Source organism: Cervus elaphus, chromosome 11, assembly GCF_910594005.1.
Source record: "Cervus elaphus chromosome 11, mCerEla1.1, whole genome shotgun sequence".
Taxonomy (NCBI): domain Eukaryota; kingdom Metazoa; phylum Chordata; class Mammalia; order Artiodactyla; family Cervidae; genus Cervus; species Cervus elaphus.
In genome coordinates, this window is record NC_057825.1 from 42,441,631 (window position 1) to 42,460,218 (window position 18,588).

At 39.3% G+C, this 18,588-nt stretch overlaps 1 protein-coding gene and 1 long non-coding RNA gene across 4 annotated transcripts in view; one reads left to right on the top strand and one right to left on the bottom strand.

The window, feature by feature from the left end:
• Positions 1 to 225: 225 nt before the first annotated feature.
• On the bottom strand, positions 226 to 6,958 carry LOC122703397. Of its 3 annotated transcripts, none has more exons than XR_006343476.1 (3): positions 6,188 to 6,459; positions 4,859 to 4,959; positions 226 to 1,137 (listed from the first exon to the last, which is right to left on the bottom strand). It is a non-coding gene; the product is annotated as an uncharacterized LOC122703397 (long non-coding RNA). The 3 variants fall into 3 exon arrangements; XR_006343477.1 differs by lacking the exon at positions 226 to 1,137 and adding an exon at positions 6,892 to 6,958 and having other exon boundaries at positions 4,237 to 4,959; positions 6,188 to 6,350; XR_006343475.1 differs by lacking the exon at positions 226 to 1,137 and having other exon boundaries at positions 4,237 to 4,959; positions 6,188 to 6,460.
• SERTAD2 (SERTA domain containing 2) overlaps positions 6,689 to 18,588 on the top strand; it is a 112,599-nt gene continuing 100,699 nt past the window's right edge. The window contains exon 1 of the mRNA XM_043917655.1: positions 6,689 to 7,386. The gene's annotated coding sequence lies outside the window, so the exon portion shown is untranslated. The remainder of the gene's footprint in view (positions 7,387 to 18,588) is intronic.

The window sequence follows — 18,588 nt, forward strand, 5'->3', positions numbered from 1 at the left end:
TTGGTAAACTGGCAAAAAATTGGCAAAAGGAGAAGAGAGCAGCAGAGGATGAGATGGTTGGATAGTATCACTGATTCAATGGATGTAAACTTGGGCAAACTCTGGGAGATAGTGAGGGCCTGGCCTGCTGCAGTCCATGGGGTCACAAAGAATTGGTCATGACTTTGTGACTGAACAACAATTATTGGTATACAATATTATATAAGTTACTGATGTACAATATCATGATTTACAATGTTTAAAAGTTATATTTGATTTATAGTTAATATAAAATATTAGCTATAGTCCCCATGTTGTACAATATATCTATTCATCTAGTTGTTAGTCTCTCAAGCTTCCTTTCTGTAAATTTGCCTGTTCATATCCTTTGGCTATTTTTCTATTGTGTTTTCTGTGTTTTGTTTTGTTTTTTCTCTCAATGATTTGCAGAAATTCCTAGCAAATTATAGACATTAATCTCTTGTTGGTTTGGAAACATCCCTCAAACTATCAACTTTCTCTTGTCTTATAATGTTCTTTTTCGACCAGAAAACTTTAATTTTGATATAGTCAAGTTCATCAATCTTTTGGTTTTATAGTTTATGCTTTCAGAGTCTTTGAAGAAATCTTTTCCTATTCTAAGATTCCAAAGCAATTCTTCTGCTTTTAATTTCTATTAGCTTTGCAGTTTTCCCTTTCATTTTTAGGTTTTGTTATTCATTGAAATTTTACATTTGCAAATGGTATGAGATATGGATGCAACTTTATTTTTCTCTATGGTGAACCAATTTTTCCAACATTATCTATGAAACAAAACTTCTCTGTTAGGTTGGATTATTATTCCCAATCCTTCACATCCTCCCAGTTATAGAATTATACACCCATGCTCTTTGCCATGTGGTTTTGCAGCACCTTCCACTACTTTGGTGGACTTGGCCATGTGACTTCTTTGGCCAATGAAACATTAGGAGATATGATGGCAGCAGAAGTGTTAAATGTGTTTGAGTGATTTGACTTCACCTCTTGAGCTCCTGTCATTGCCAGAAAGAGACATGTGATAAAGACCTGAACTTAACCTGTGTCCTGGAGCAAAGCCCAGCTGAGTCCAATCAAGTCTTAACCACATGGGATCAGCAGAGTCTCAGTTCACATACAGACCTGTGAAAGAGAAAAAACAATGGCTTTAATAAGTCACTGATATTTCAGGGTTATTTGTTATATGGTATTATTATTGTAGTGATATTTGACTGTCTCTACATGATTTCCTCATAGATTTGTGATGTTACCATTATCACATACCAAGTTCACATAGGTAAATGGGTTGTTTCTGAGTTGTCTATTCTGGTTCTCTGTTTTACATGTCTGCTACTATGACTTATAATATGCCTTATTATCTGGGAAGGTAAATTTCCCCTTTCTGATTTTCATTTTAAAAAATGACCAGATTATAATGGAATTTAATCTTCCATATGTATTTGAGAATGTTTAAATTCTTCAAATCCTGTTACAAGTTTGAATGGTTTGCACTGAGTTTACGAACACATTTAGAGATCATTAAAATCTTAGTGGGCTTCCTCAGTGCCTCAGCAGTTAAAGAATATGCCTGCAATGCAGGAGATGCAGCAGTAGCCACAGGTTTGATCCCTGGGTCAAGAAGATAGATGCCCTGGGGAAAGAAATGGCAACCCACTCCAGTATTCTTGCTTGGGAAATCCCATGGACAGAGGAGCCTGGCAGACTACAGTCCATGGGGTCGCAAAGAGTCAGACACAACTTAGAGACGAAACACACACACATACACACCAATTATCTTAGTAACATTACTTCATCCTATCCACAAACATTATACACACCCCTATTTAGGTCTTCTTTGAAGTCTTTAAATAGCATTAACATTTTTTCTTTAGTCTTTTTTTTTTGGCCACACCATGCGGTGTGCAGAATCTTAGTTTCCCAACCAGGAATTGAATCTGCATCCCCTGCAGTGGAAGGGCAGAGTCGTAAACCACTGGACTGCCAGGGAAGTCCAGTATTAACATTTTTTTTCATAAACATTTGTGCATTTTTCTTAGGTTGATCCCCGAAGACTTTTAGAGTTTTCTTGCTATTATAAATAGTATCTTATTTTTAATTTTTTAGTACTAGTATGTAAGAATACTTCTGGTTTTCACAAAAGGATTTGAATTTGGAAATGTTGCTGTATCATTTAGGATTAAGTTTGGCTGTCTGCAACAACATACATGCGTACACACAAACTAAAATAAGAGTGGCACGAATGAGATGGAGGTGTGTTCAAGAAGTTCCAGAAGTCTGGAGGTAGCTGCTTTAGGGTTGGTGCTAGTACAGAAGGTGCCTTCTTTCTTGTTCCTCTGTGTGTGGTTTCCATATCCAACCTCAGCTCATGGTCTAAGATGACTGCTGAAGCTCCAGCTACTCTATCTTCATTTCAGACAGCAGGAAAGAGGATGAAGCATACTCTCTCCCTTTAGGAATGTGTGCACCAGATCTGCTTTTAACCCATTGCCTAGAACGTGGCAACACTTAGCTACAAAGGAGGCTAGCAAACATCCTCTTTATTCTGATTGGCCATGTGCCCCATAAAAAAGTAGTTCTGTGGAAGAAAGAGAAAAAAATTGCTGTCTGTCACTTTGTGGCTTTCTTGTATTATTTCTAATAGCTTATTGTTTCTATTAGGTGTTTTATGTGGTTGATCATATTGTTGCAAAAATCCAGAATTTTTATCGCTTTCCTTCTGATTCTTCCATTTAATTTCTTCATCCTTTTATTACAAATCTTATTTCGTCAGCCAGGACTTTGAATATCATTTGAGCAGCGGTGGCAAACTTGTCTTGATCCCACACTTAAATGGAACGTGTTAAAGTTAATCCATTAATAATATTTTGCAGTACATTTTTGGTCCTTCATAACGTTAAGTACATTTCTTCCTATTCCTAGTTTTTCTGAAAGTTTCTATTATTAATAAGTGATGCACATTTTCCAATGCTTTCTCTCTCTTAGCCTTCTTGAGGTAAATTATTTGGATAGGTTTTCTGATGTTAAATCATATTTGAATTTCTGAAATAAACCCTACTTGATTTATTACATTTTCATGATAAACGGCTAGATAGGTAGCTAGACAGGTATATTCTAAAGAGAGGGAAATTAGTCTTCTTTTTTTTTTTTCAGTTCTACCACTTTATTGCTACCAACCCATCTCCCTCCACCCTCGTGCACACATGCTCAGTCAGGTAACCCCATGGACTGCAGCCCGCCAGGCTCCTCTGTCCATGGACTTTTCCAGGCAGGAATACTGGAGTGGGTTGCCATTTCCTTCTCCAGGAAATGAGTCTCAAGGTTTCTTCTAGTTTTTCTGGAGTAAGAATGTTGGATTTGGTTAGCTAATATTTAGAATTTTTTGCACATATGTTCATAAGCAAAATGGGCCTATTCTTGTTCTTTTTCAGATTTAGAATCTAATTCTAATTTTTCTTTTTTTCTGCCTCTGCCTCCTCTTGCTGATTACGACTTTTTAATTCATTTATTTTGTAATTTGGATTGTGAGCTAATGTTCATTTGGGCTTTATCTGTAGGAATGCTAATGAAACTCGGGTTGAAACCTCCATCTTTAATAAAGGATGTACTTTTGCTTCCTGGTCCATGTGAGTTGTATATAAGCTCTTTGAGATAACAAAAATCTCATATAGCACTTTTTATTTTTTTTTTTGGTAACCCTAACAGGTCTCAGTACATCATTAGTCTCACTCCACTGTTTAGAAAATGATAATAACAAATCATTTGTACATTGAAATTTGCATTTTGAAATGTGACTCCTCCATGTAAAAAATTCTTTTTGTATACTTCGAAATCATAAACTAGTAAGTTTCACACATGTTGAGATTTATACATAACATCAATTACAGTGTTATTTTTAAGCTTATACATCTATTTGACTTAGTATATGTTTTAAATGGTGTAGTTATAAAGTATACCTACGGTATTTATGAAAGGGAATTTGCCAACTTCACCCATTTTTTTTTTAAGGGATTACTCTGCCAGTGTATTACACAATCCTGTGCACAAGAAATATAGAAAGGTAAGTGATCACAAAAATGACAGAAAAAATGTATAAGAGAAAGGAATATATGTGGAAAAAAAGGAAAGAAATATGTGTGAGAAAGAAAAAAGGAAGGAATAAATAAGTAACAGTTCTTAAATTTTCAAAAGAAAGGAATAAAAAGGGGGTTTCAAATGAAACACTTGATTTTTCAATATTTATTCACGTCACAGGCATATTTGCTAAAAATGCAGAAGCCCAGGACCAGCCTACAGAGATGATGATTCAGCAGGTCTGAGAGCAAACTCAGGAATCTAGGTGGGTCTAAGACAACCATTTAAGAAATACTGGAATAGGGTGAGCACAGAATTAGAAGATGACACATGGTGGGGACTGGAGGCATGCCAGTATCAACTGACAAGGGAGCAACTTCTGCCACAGAAGGCTAACCCTGGCTATTTGGAGATCCTCTGAAAGATCCTCTAGTGTAGTTGAGACTCAAATCATCTATGTTTTTAGTGACATTCATAGTACATAAGATAACACCACGATCAATTATATTCACCTGAGTCATAAAATGACCTCACAGCAAGAGAAATAAGAAATAGGCTTTCTGAAAGTATCATTAGCACATTCTTAAATGTAGTAGCATAGCCCACACTAGAGATGGAGCTGATTCTTCCCACAGGAGGGATTTAGTGTGTTTCAATCATCACAGGGTGACCTGGCTAAGGGAACATGGCCCCCCTCCTGAGTATCATTATGTCCCTGAATGAGGATGCTGCTGCCCTTGCATTGCCAAACTGCAAAGAAGTTTCAACACACCGAGGGGCAATGCATACACATTCTGGGCACTATAGAAAGTCCGCAGGTTGGTTCATTTTCTTAGGTGGACTCAGGATGCAGGCCGACATCATGGAATAAGGCTAAAATCAGAAAGAGAAGAGGTAAGAGGTGTCAGGTTGAGTGTCACAATCACAGTTTAGGGGAAGGGTCCCTATCTTCAAATGACAGTAATCAAGGAAAGCCTCCCTATGACTAGGGTAAGCCTTAAGGCTTATTGTTCACTTACTACCTCTCCTCTGAATTCCAGACCACTGTAGGTTTTACTCTGATAATCGTGGGGAAAAAATGATCTTGCTCCCTTCAAGACCACAAGTCAATCCTAGGTCTCTCCAGTTGACTTTTCTAAAGAAAATGGATACTGAGTATTCTAAGTGGACTGGAAAATCTTTTTTTCTAGGGATGTGATATGTGATTCACCTTTTCTTGTTTTTTTTTTTTTAATAAGAAGAAATTGTCATAAATTTCAATAACCTGCAGAAATGCATCTTGTGGTTAACAAGGTGGATTTTTGCCAGTGTATTTCTTTTACGGGTACCTCTGTTCAGGTTTATTAGTGATCCCAGTTACTTTCAAGTACAAGTGCATGGAGTGTTAAGGTGTGTACAATGATTCCTAGACAGTAGGCAAGAAACTGAGAAAAAGCCATAGCTCCGGGAAATGAGCAGCGAGATCTAGTAGTGAGTACAAGGTGTCAGGGTCCAAGGTGAGGAGAATGGGCAGAGAAGTGGCAGAAAAAGAGTAATGCATGCGGGAGGAAGGGCTGGAGGAAGCTGATATATACACGCACAAAGCCCACACAGCTTCACTTACGTCAGGTTAAGTGCCTTTACCAGAAACCCAATAAAGAAATGTTATGTATCCTGGAGGTGTTTCAACCTGTCCACACCCTACCCTGACTCCCCCTGGACACAGGCAAGCAAGGAGGGAAATGCCTCCGGTCTCGGCGTCCAGATCCCTCGGCTCCCAGAGCACAGCCCCAGAGGACGTCACACGAAGCTGTCTCCGAGAGTGGGCACTGCACCGACGGCAGGCAAAGTTTTGATCAGATTCACTCCAAATCTGTCTGCCACTCGGGAGTGGGGTTTGGCCGCAGGGGCTCCCAGGCAGCGCCGGGCAGAGGCTGAGCAGCAACAGCAGCAGCTTGAAGGCTGAGTAAGGAGCCAGCCTTCTTCATTGCCTCCTCCGGTCGGTGCGGAGTCGGCAGCACAGCCAGTCCCTATCGCTGTCACGCCGTAGGTAGCGCGGCCCCTCCGCCGCCCCACCCCCGCGCACGGCCCCGGCCCTCACACTGTTATTTGCGTGACTGACCTGAACAGGGCGGGAGGGAGGACCTGGGTGCCGGAGGGAGGGGAGGACCTTGGCCCGCCCACTCCTTCCCCTGTGGCTCGGAGCGACACCTTCTCCTCCTCATTGGGCACACGCTTGCGTCCATCACCCCCAGGCGGCCCTCGGATTGGCAGAAGGCGCACTTCTGGAGCGAGGAGGGCTGAGTGACTCCGCCGGTCTCCGGTGCCTCATCTTTCCCTCCACCGCTCCCTCCCTACCCCAACGTCCACCCACTACTCCCCACCCCCCACTCCACTTCCCCCCGCCCCGTTAGCGGCAGTGTCCTTAGAAGACTCATTGGGCAAGGGGCGAAGCCTGCCGCCTATCGAGCCGCACCGTCATTGGCCGACGCCCACGCCCGTCGGAGCGGCGGGCTTCGGCATTGGGTGATTCCGCTCCGCTCCCCGCCCCCTCCAACGCCTCGCCCTCTCACTCGCCTCCTCCCCTCCCGGTTCTTTCACAGCCCCCCTTTCCCCAGCCGTCCCCACCGCACCTCCCTGTCCAGCTGGGCGGGGACTGCTTTACGACTCTGTAAAGTCTGTGAGTCACTGCACAACCCATCAATCCAATTAAATGTCTTGAGCTAGCCGAGCAGGCGGTGCTGCTGCCGCGGCCGCTCGCTCCGCCGCGGCCGCCCCTGCTCGCAGCTCCCCTCTGATCCATGGCTGTCTGTCTGTACTTGTTACCGTGTAACCTCCTCCTCCGCCTCCTCCGCCTCCTCCTCGGGAGCCGCTGCAACTTCCCCTCAGCCAGCCTCCTCCTCCGCTTGGGGACTGCAAAGGCATGGGATAGACCTAGAGCCACTTCTGTCACTCCTCCAGCCCTCGCTCAGTCTCCCCCCTTTAAATTAAAGTCTGACCCTCGCATCTCATCGTTTTAGAGGTTTATTTGTCAGTCTTTTTATTTCCCCGGATTTTATTTTCCCTCCCTGGGGCAGGGGGTCGCAGGGGCCGGTGGGCTTATTTTGGGGAAGGGGCTTTCCCCTCCACCCCCCTCGTTGCTCCTCGTCCCTTTTCGGCAGTGACTTGATTTCCCTGCTCCGCTCCGCTCCCACCCCTCGAACTCACCGTCCTGCACTCGAGTGACGCGCCGACACCCCCCGCCCACAGCCCAGACGTCCCCTCCCTCGCTGCCACCCCGACCCGTCTCGGAGCTGGACCCGGTGCCGACTTCGCTGAAGGGTGAGTGCCGTGTTGGGTTAGCGGGGGCGGGGGAACTGTCTGGGAAAATGTAGCAGGTCCACTTTGGCGAGGGTAAGGGATCACGCTGTGGGCTGGAGGTTCCCGGTCCGGCGTGGGTTTGAGGTGGCGACTGCCTTCCTCGCTCCCTCTTCCCCCGCCCCTCGACTCCTTATTCACCAGCCTTGCTGTATTTCTAGGTATTGCCAACGCTTATAAAATGAGCGGTAATGGCAAGCTTTCTTAGTGAGCGGTCATAATCAGCGAATTGAACTGATAGACTCTATGACCTGCAAAAAGTGTCAGACGGCTAATAACGGGTACGTTGTCTTCCAAATCAAAGTTAAACTTTTATTCAGTAAAGGCAAAGCAAAAGGTATGTCTGATTTGAATGAGATAGACCACGGGAAGACAGGTTGCCTAGTGGCATGGCTTGCTGTTTTTATTTTAAACTAGTTTCATAGGTTCCCTTTTGGAAAAAAAAGAGAATTCAATATTAATGTAAAGATTACAAAGTCTTTGAACCTGTTGGAGGAAAGCGAGGTAAGATGGAAAGCCAGTTTGACACTTCATCTTTAGCTCACCTCTATTCTAGCCAGAAATTATAACACAGAATTTTTTATTTCCTGGTCACTGGGCACAGTGGGGTGTGTTAAAAGACAAATAGGGATTTTTTTTTTCTTTTGATATCCCTTTTTTGTATACTTGATTGCTCTTGAGCAAAATTTTAATTTGGTTTCTTGGTTGCAGGCTGTTCAAAAGTACACATGTGTGGCCGTATATATGCTTTATGAGACTTCCCCTATGCATCTTTAGTATTTAATTTGAGGTAAAAATAAAAATTATGAGAAATACTCTGAATCACCTTCTGAGGCTACTTTTGAGAATTCAGCCTGTTTAAAATGGTACTTATTCTTTTTGAATCAAGTTCTGGTCTACTTGTCCACAACATTCAAATTAGGCCAAACCAAACATGTTTTGAAATATTAAAGTACACGAAAGGCCTCTTAGTAGTTCATTCTCTCCTTTTCTTTCAGACTAACCAGAATAAGTTGTTGCTAAATTTAATTGTAAAGAATAGACTGTTCCTGTACTGAAGTCTGCCAAGTTTCTACAGAAAAATTTCTTTTTAAAGAGGAGCAATGTGTTTATGATCAGCCCAAAGTAGTAAAGTTGACTCAAATGTAAATGCTGTCATAAGGAAATGCTTGTCATAAGCCCCCAAACCTGGCAGAGTGTTTCAGGAAGACTTATCCAAAGCCTTTCTGAATCGTTTAATACATTTCATCATGTGGCCTTTTTCATGAGTGTTTAAGACTGAAATCGTTCAGAGGCCTTATAACACAGGGGAGCCATGCTGCCTGAGTTTGAATCTAGCCACAATCCCAGGATGGCTGACTGACCTTAGGCAAGTTCAAACCTGGCCTATGAGAGTTTTCTCCTGTAAACGGGAGGGATGACTTTCCCCTCTAAGGGTTGCCTTAAGGGTAAGTGAGAAGGCACAGGTCAGGGAGCACTTGGTGTTAGCTGCTCCATCATCATCATCATCACCATCACCCCCTGAGAGGGTGTCTGGTGTGGTGGTTAAGAAGGGGACCTCCATAACCAGTCTCTGTGGGTTCAAGTCTCAGTATTTCCTCCTGCTATCTTTGTGATCTTGGCCAAATTAACCTCAGATTCCCCATCTATAAAGTGGGGATTAATAGAAAAATTTTCTTCATAGGGTTATCATGAGGTCAGAATGAGTTTAGACCAGTGTTTAGTACCTATTCTCAAGTTTAATTCTTTGCTTTGTTCCTAGTACATCTAGAAACGTGAGTGACTATGTTTTTTAGAAGTATCCTTTTTGTAAAGATAAAGAGTTATTACTGTCAGTGAAGTAAGCAGAGTTCTTATCCACCTGCACAATGTTTTTTGGGATTTACACTTTAAAGTTTATATGAGTTTTCATGAAATTTAGTTATTGGATGAGTTGAGCTGATGACTCTTTGATTTTAACTTGCACAACAGAGTATGCATACTTCTATTATAATGATACATATCACACATTTGCTGTTACATGTGATTTTCTCCTCTACTAATCACAAAGATGTTTGAGGATAAGAGTAGTATTTCATTCATAATTTAATCTCAGGTGCCTAGCAGGGTGCCTGGTACATAAATAGTCTTGATGAATGTTGTGGAATGGATTAAACAATCTTGTTCTCGATTTGTTTATGAGTACTTAAATGACATTGTAAGTGATATTATGGAGAATACTAATTATTTGTGTTAATGAATTGAGTTTTTATGTTTTCAATTACTATTTTTGTAAATAGAAATGGAATTATAATGTTTTATTAGGAAAATAATTTTTATTTTGAAGATTAAACTTAAAATATTCTGAAAAGTACTTATCAAATATCTCATCTTAATACCTAACATGCCCTCTTTTTTAATTGAAAGACTTTCTGATTCCCAAACTTCCTTTCACTAAGTTGGATGTTTTTATAATTAATATAGATATACAAATTAGATTTTGAGTGTCCTTAATGATGATGTGATGTTATTATTGGCTTCAGAATTAATAATAATAAAAGTCAACTTATCAAACCAACCCTGTGGAAATAAAACAGCATGATTTCCTTAAGGACCTAAGCTTTATTTCTTTTTCCATTCAAGAGTGACATTCTTTCTCTTGAGCAGACTTAATAAATAATTAGCTTTTCAAATAGTTGTAGTAAATAGTGTAATAGGAATCATAAAGAAGGTATATGTAATCAGTAAAAAAAAACACTTTAAACTTCACCACACACTTAATTGGCATTATACAACTGGGTAACACATATTTTTTCAATAAGCAAAATTGATAGGGCCTACACCACCTGCTTCATTTATAGGATCATTCTGCTTTATTTGTCAATAAAACCATTTTAATTACTGTGCCCTCTGAAAGTATAAAATGCAAGAAATATCTTTCATGAAGGAGATGTCCTCTGTAACAAAATCTGAATACTCATCTACTCAGAAGTGTTACAGTGTTCCATAACATTGTTAAAACTTCTCAAATGGGTGAACTATCTAGCACAATGTGGCTAATTTTGTATACATAATCCTTTGTTTAACCAAATAGAATCAGCTAATCCATTTTAGTTGATATATTGCATTTTCATTAGCTAAAACAATTTTAAAAACTTGCCTTTTTGTTCATACACTTTGAAAGCAGTTAATCTAAAATGAAACTTTAAACAGTTAATTTATAGGCACTCAGAAGCTACACGAAAGCATATACTCTACAGGATGGAAGGTCTAATTTTTTGCTTGACAGATTTCAACATGATTTCTGTAGCTCACATCTTTTTCTTTTATTTAACATTTTTTTGGTGAGGACATTTGAGTACTTTTTGGCATTTTACAGATACGTGGGATGTCCTCAGCTTTAAAAAAAAAACAAAGTTTCTGATGAAGAATTGTCTGGAAAGAAGAGGAAAGAGGAATAGAAATAACTTTTAGGGCCTATCCGTGTCTTTTAGTATTAGGAAAATGGGTAACAGTATACTCTGTCAGTGATCAAAAGGAGAAGAAAATTATTTTTGTGTTATCTGTTGCCATACACTTAGAATTAAAGTCCATGGAGCTCTAGACTGAGCCATGTTACCAACTGGCATGTGACCTTGAGCATTACACTTAACCTCCAAGACTCTCCCAGTTCTTGTCCTTTCAGTGTGAAGAGAGAAGGCAGTTGCCTGGCCCTCACTCACATTGGGCATTGTAGGGGTAATTTGTAAGTGCTTTTTAAAAACACTGGAGAAGGACAAAGTGTAAGCAAATAAAAAGTAAACATTCACATTTAGATATGAACATTTGTTTTGTCATTATTAAAAAATTGTGACTTTAAATCTTTTGTCTTAAGGCCATTTTTTCCTTTTAACTGTATATTTGTGGAGACTTCTTATTGGTATGTTCAGAAGAATGAATAAGGTACCTAAAGAGGTGAGGAACTTTGGAAGGGATTTTAAATGTTAACATTAAGTTTTGGCGTATCCTGGATTGTAGCACATGTTGATGTTCTAAGATCAAACTTTATGTATCTAGAAGATAATACATTTTATTAAAGATTGTAAAACTTGCATGTGCAGGACCCCCTCCTGACAATCATTTTGTACTTTGAGTACAGTGAAATGTGCATGTGTCAGAATATAGTAGCGTGGAGGATTTCATTTATTCCATATAATCTTTTATTTAGAAAGGTGAGTGAAGACAGGTATGGAAAGGCTGTATTTTAAGAAACTAGTTCTTTTTTTTTAATGTCTTGTCCCAAAAAGTGAGTTCTGAGTCTTTAAAAATCAAAAGCCTAGAGTTAGCACATTATATTAGTTTCTTTGAATTCAGCTGTTCCTCTCTATGGTTATTAACAGAAGAATTGTCACAATCTAATGGTACTATATCACTTTTTAAAGTAGAAATGAAATTCTAGTTTATTCAGAGTAAGACTTATTAAAACAAGTGGGACATACAAAGAAATAGTTTTTTCGTTCCAACTAATATTAAGTATAGTGAACAGTGATCCTCAAATGCAAGGTTGCTAAGCTGAAAGCAACTGTTGAAAGTATATTGTCCTTTTGTCCTTATTGTTGAACATTCAGTTGATGAAAACTCAAACTGATCAGATTTCTTTTCTGCTTCTGAATGTATAGTCTGCACTGTTGTTTATAAAGTTTCATGTGATGTTATGTACAACTCTTTAGTATTGAAAGTTTGCTTTTAACTTACTAAATAAAATGACCAAAACAGTCTTTTAAATTTTATCTGATTTTCACAGCCTTCTTTGCTTTGTTCTACCACTGTTTTTCAATTTTCTTAATATTACCGCATGAATTTGTCTTTCTTTTAATGCGGTGTCTTTCTCATTTTGCTCTTCTTCTCGCGCTAGTCTTTTTCCTTGATTACTGCAGGTTTTTTCCTTTGGCTCTCTTTTGCCTTTGCCTCTGTTTAAGGCATGGAAAAGGGGTTTTCATCTATTTCATTCTGCTTTTATGAGACTGAGGCAAAGGCCTTCTATATAGAAAATTTGCTTTGCCCTATCTCAAAAGATGAACTTTCTCATCATCTTATCTGCACAAAACTTAAGGAACCATTTTGTAAACCTAAAACCAAGTTTTAAATTATGTGAGGTGATAAAAAGGGACAATAATGATGTGTTTAGTATTTCCTACTTTTCTGCTAACCTCTTTTTTGGAGAGATACCCACAGAATTTTTTATTGTTTACATTACCTTAAAACATCTCAAGCACCCAAACTTTGTGTTGCTTGGCGCCCAGTGCCTGATGAGCATTGGTGGCTGTCTGAGCTGTGACCGTGGCCACCTGACCATTTGAGGGGGTGTGCAGGCTGAGAACAGCACGTGAGATGTGAAAAGCAGGTCGTTTGTTTTGTTTTTAACTCTGTAAAACCAGACAGAACCCCAGACCCTGTCCACTGAGGTTTTCCAGAATTCGCCATTGTTGAATGATTAATGGTTCCTGATGAAGTAACCATCAGCTTTATTGTGTTCCAATAATCTCAACTCAACTGAAATGTATCCCTTTGAGTTAACTTTTGTTTTGATTTTTAAGACTTCTTTTTACCGAGAAAATCAAGGAGTATGAAAATGAGTATGTATTTTTAAATAAAAAAAATTTACATAAAAATCCTTTGAGTAAAAAGATTTTCTAAGGACCCAAATCCATTGATTTGGAGAGAATGTTTAGTAGTTTCTTAAAATACTTCACATTATTCAGACATTAGTCGTAGAAGACCTTTCAATTTGATTAAATGGAATGAATCCCCCTTTTGATTTACAAAACAAACAGTCCATTATACTTTTTATTTAAACAATTCAAATATGAGATTAGATAAACTGCATTTTGGAGTTGGTGAAATGAGACTTTCCAGAAATTATGCTTTGTAAAATCTATGCCTCTTAGAGGAAGTTTGGTCTTTTTCTTTTTTTTGTACACCTGTATCCCATTCCTGACTTCTGTTCATTTCATTCAGCAGATTTATTGAGCATTTATTATGTGCCAGCTACTTTTACGAGGCAATACATTATAGCAGTGAAGAAAAGGAACAGATATTATTGTCCTTGTAGAAATTATATTCTAAACTATTTTGATATATATTTAGAGCTAGTTGTCTACTACCTTGAGTAGTCACAGCTCCACATTGTGTAATAGTGGTCTACAAAAACGTTAAGATTTCTTCATGTGGATTTTATGCCTTTTGACTTAGTGTGAAGGTCTAAAACTGAATCCTGAAACAACTGCGTTTGAGTTGACCATTTTTATTTGAGTTTGAGATGAAATATTAAAAACATATAATGTTGCCAATGTTTCCACCAGAAATCATGAAATTGTCCTCGTTTATGAACCCTAGGAAACCTTGCAGTGGACATGGTCTGAAATTTCTCCTAGCTTTTCTTTACACCTTTGAAGTTGTTTTCTCCCGTTGCTTTGCTTTCTTTGTGACAGAGCCTGAAAAAAATGTGTAACACTGAAAATTGCACAATGGAAATGTAGTCCCCATAGCTACATTGCACAGTGAACAAGAAAATCTTATGTTTCCTTTGTCTAGTGTACATAAAGAACTAATCTTTTGTTTCCATTATTATAAAGTCTATATAATTTCCTAAACAAATAAAACCCTTAGGGTACCTTTCACCTCAAATATTAAAGTGGATATATGTGTTTTTACAGCATAAATAGCACTAATCTGAGATAATGACTTTTATTAATTATTTTATTTTTGTTTATAAATAACACGTGTCCCAAGTGCTTGGGGATTGCTGCTGCTCCTGTTTAGTAGCTACATCGCATCCAATTCTACAATCCCATGGACTGTAGCCCACCAGGCTCTTCTGTCCATGGCGTTTCCCAGGCAATAATACTGGAGTAGGTGGCCATTTCCTTCTCCAGGGGATCTTCCCGACCCGGGGATCAAACACGCATCTCCTCCATTGGCAGGTGAATTCTTTACCACGGAGCCACTGGGGAAGCCTAATCAGAGACTAATAGACATGGCACCTGTCCATAATGGTGTTCACGGTCCAGATGGGAGAGAAAAGATCCGCATATGAAGATGGTCTCTTGTGTTGGACAGTATGCGCTCTAACTTGATGGGAAGTCTAGTGGAGGCCACTATAGTAAGCTAGGTCAGATGGACTTCCCTCCTGGAAATCCTGGACAGCCTTCATGGGAATCCGTCCTTCCTTTTTTTTCATCCTCTCTTTTAAGTTTGGCAAAGAAGGCCTTCTTTGTGCCTTAGACACCTAAGGGTAGAACAGCCCCTTTTCTAGCCACTGCAGCTAGCTGCTCAGGGAGGACGGAAAGGAAAGGGAGCTCACATCCTAGGAATTCATTCCATTTGTTAGCTCTCCCCATGGGAGGCAGAAACTCTGCACCCAGAAATAGAATACAGATGAGCCAAATTACCAGGGTTCAGCTTCCAGTGATTTACAGAGGTGTGAAAGTTCTGCATATTCTGTAGGAACTGGAATTTTGAGTTTTGACAGTTTTTCTGGACCAACGATATGCTAAATGATCCTCTTGTGATGATAGTCATGAGGTAACTAACCAAGGCAGTTACAACCATTCTGTACCACACAGCCATTCTGTTTTTCACTTTCAGTACGGTATTCAGCAAATTACATGAGATATTTAATACTTAATTAGAAAATAGGTTTTGTGTTAGGTGTTTTTGCCCAGTTGTAGGCCAGTGGAAGTGTTCTGTGCATGTTTAAAGTAGGTTTAGCTAAGCCATGGTATTTGGTAGTTTAGGTGTTTTAAATATATTTTCAACCTAGAGTATTTTCAGTTTACATGTGTCTCATCAGAATGTAACCCTCTTGTAAGTCAAGGGAGATCTGTGTATGGATGTGGTTTGGATTCTTGAGGACAAAAATTTTTCCATAGCTTTGGGAGGACTGGTACATCAGTGAGGGCTCTGTACGCAAGGAGTGTTCCCTGAAAAATGGAAGAAACACTGAAAGAGGAGGAAAGACGTAGAGATGGAAGTTTTTGACAGTTACCAAAGACGCACTCATTTTCCCTCATTTTTGCCTAGACCAGTCCTGCCTGGGAGATGGGCATGTCCTGGGCCTAATATGCCAAAATTAGGAAGTCTTTATATTGCTGTAATATGTAGGTGTAATGTTTCTAAATTGTTTTGCTTTGGAGTTAGCTGAAATCCTAATGTGTGTATATTTAAATTCTCAAATATAATGCCTTGTTACTATGGCTTTTGTTCTCATTTTCCTGCACATTTGAAAATACCAAGATTTTGTTTTTTGAGTATATTTGTATGTTTGGACCTAAATCTAAGCTAGAATAATACAATATGTGCTTATCTCTTTAAATTAGGGGGAAAAAATCTAAAGCTTTAATGTTTATTTTATCTGTTGATGAAAATGTCTGGACACTTGTGTGGATTCTTCTTTTTTAAAATAACAATTCCATCAAGAGTTTATTTTCCTAAAAACTGCATCTGTGCTAAAACCATCATGTATCTATTTGACTTAAAAGCCACCTGGGATAGTTATGTTCATTATCCTGATTGCTGGTGGTTTCAAGGGTATATACATATGTCATGACTTATCAAATTATACATTTTAAATATATGTATTTATTGCTTATCAGTGAAACTTAAAAAAAAACCTATATTGTAAGGTATGTTTTTCAAGCTAAAAATCTCTATTGTAAGATTATATTTTTAAAGTTTGTCATTTATTTTTTATTTCTTTTAAAATTTTATCTACTGTTTGTTTACTTCTATCCCATACCCAAGACACATGTATTTTAAGAAAGACAAATGGAACCACAGAGACTCATGTGCCAGTTGAAATTTAGATATAGGACCTTAGAGAGCTTTTTACTCTATGTAATGCTCACTGGAGTATCTTTAAGTAATTTGCACAAATTTGAATTTGGAGAATTGGAGTTGTGTATTTTTCAAGGAATTCTCCTTTCCTTATAGTTTAACAGATGATGACTCATCCTTGGCATGGAGTAAAGAGCATGATTTTAGTAAGACTTTTTTTTTGAGAGGTTAAGTGGCTTAATGCTTCTTCTTAAATATTGTTCCTTTTATAAAATTGCATTTTTATAAGTTAAATTTTGGCATGTTGGACTGTAGATTCTATGAATAGATTTGTTTAGGGAATAACCAAGTCTACTCTATTCTTCTTGCCCTCCTGGTCTTGAGCACAGCTTAAGACCCTGATGCTGGGAAAGATTGAAGGCAGGAGGAAAAGGGGACGACAGAGGATAAGATGGTTGCATGGCATCACTGACTCGATGGACATTAGTTTGAGCAAGCTCCAGGAGTTGGTGATGGACAGAGAAGCCTGGTGTCCTGCAGTCCATGGGATCGCAAAGAGTCAGACATGACTGAGTGACTGAACTGAGTCATATAGATCTGTTAAAGTCGTGGTCTAATTTTAATTGAGTTTTCCTTCTCTCACCCAATGTATGTTTCTAGAGAAGTTTCTTTGCTGTTGGAATTAATACGTTAACTTTAAAACAGCAATTTTTTTATGGATAAAAACATTCTAGAAAAAAATTCAGAGTTGTTTTTCTGGGATTGGGACTGTCAAGGTATTAATGAGTTGTGACTTTCAAGCTCAGGCTCTTTCTACCATACAAGAAGGCTACATTACAATCACCCTTCCCCAGGCCATAATCCAGGGTGAGGCCGTGGTTTCAGTATTTTTGAAAATCCTAAATTACTCCAGTGAACAGCCACAATGTGCTCTGCAGTGCTGTTCCCCACACCATATTCCCCCATACCCGAACTTTCTATTGTAAAACTTTTCAGCCATGTAGAAATCTTGAAAGAGTAATTCAATAAGAGACCCATATTTCCTCCACCCAGATTCAGTAATTCTAAACCTTTTGCTATATTAGCTTTATGATTCTTTGTCTCCCTTTCTTTATATGTATACTTTTTCGTACCAGGTGAAAGTAAATTATAGACATCTTGACTCTTTTACCATTAAATATTTGAGTATGCATCTCCTGAGAATAAGGACATTTTTCCTACATAACCACAGTACCATTATCACACCTAGGAAAATTAATAATAACTCAGAATGCTTTTCAAGAGCTCAATTTCACTTATTAAAGGTGTATGAATTCACATTCTACTAAAAATTAAATGCCAATGGAGAAGTTCCACAGAATATGAAAATCTGAGAATTTTTGCTAAAGATATGTGCAAGTAAGGTCACTACAAACATTTCCATAAGGTAAATGCCTTTTTAATGTATGTTTGAGGTGAGATCCTTATTTGGATCTAACATCATTTGATCTTATCATGAGAAAAAACATTTATGAAAGCTCATGCCCCAGTGTGGTTTAGTGGAAAAAGCCCCATTTTGGGCCAGAATGACCTTGGCTCAATTCTCGCTCTCTTACTGCAGGTGACCTTGGAGAAGTTAAATTCATGTATCAGTTAGGATGCTTTAAGAAACCACTCCCAAGCTTGCTAGAATCATCAGGAAATTCATTGTTTCACAACAAATCCAGAGGCAAGGCAGGCTCCAGGGTCGATCAGATCTGAGCTCCGGTTCTTAGCTACACTCAGCTCCCAGCTGGACTCCTTGCCGGCTCCTGCTTCTGTTTTGGCGCCTTCCTCAGGGTGGCTCAGAGCCATATGTTGTGGTATTCAGAAGTCAGGAACCTCCACAGGTGTGGACAGAAGCAGGACTGAGGTTCTCTCAGGGTGAGGAAGGGAGGAATGGACGTTAGGGGTACCGCTAACGGTAGTCATTGCTGCTGCTGCTGCTGCTGCCAAGTCGCTTCAGTCGTGTCCGACTCTGCGACCCCACAGACGGCAGCCCACCAGGCTCCCCTGTCTCTGGGATTCTCCAGGCAAGAACACGAGTGGGTTGCCGTTTCCTTCTCCAATGCATGAAAGTGAAAAATGAAAGTGAAGTCGCTCAGTCGTGTCCGACTCTTAGCGACCCCATGGACTGCAGCCCACTAGGCTCCTCCGTCCATGGGATTTTCCAGGCAAGAGTACTGGAGTGGGGTGCCATTGCCTTCTCTGAACAGTAGTCATTACGCCTCTCTTAAGTCTCCGTTTTCCTTGTTTTTGACTAGGAACAGTGATATCTACCTCTGTGATTATTCCTTGATATATAATAGGTAAAGCAATAAGCACATAGCTGATTTTAATAAATGGTGATTCCTA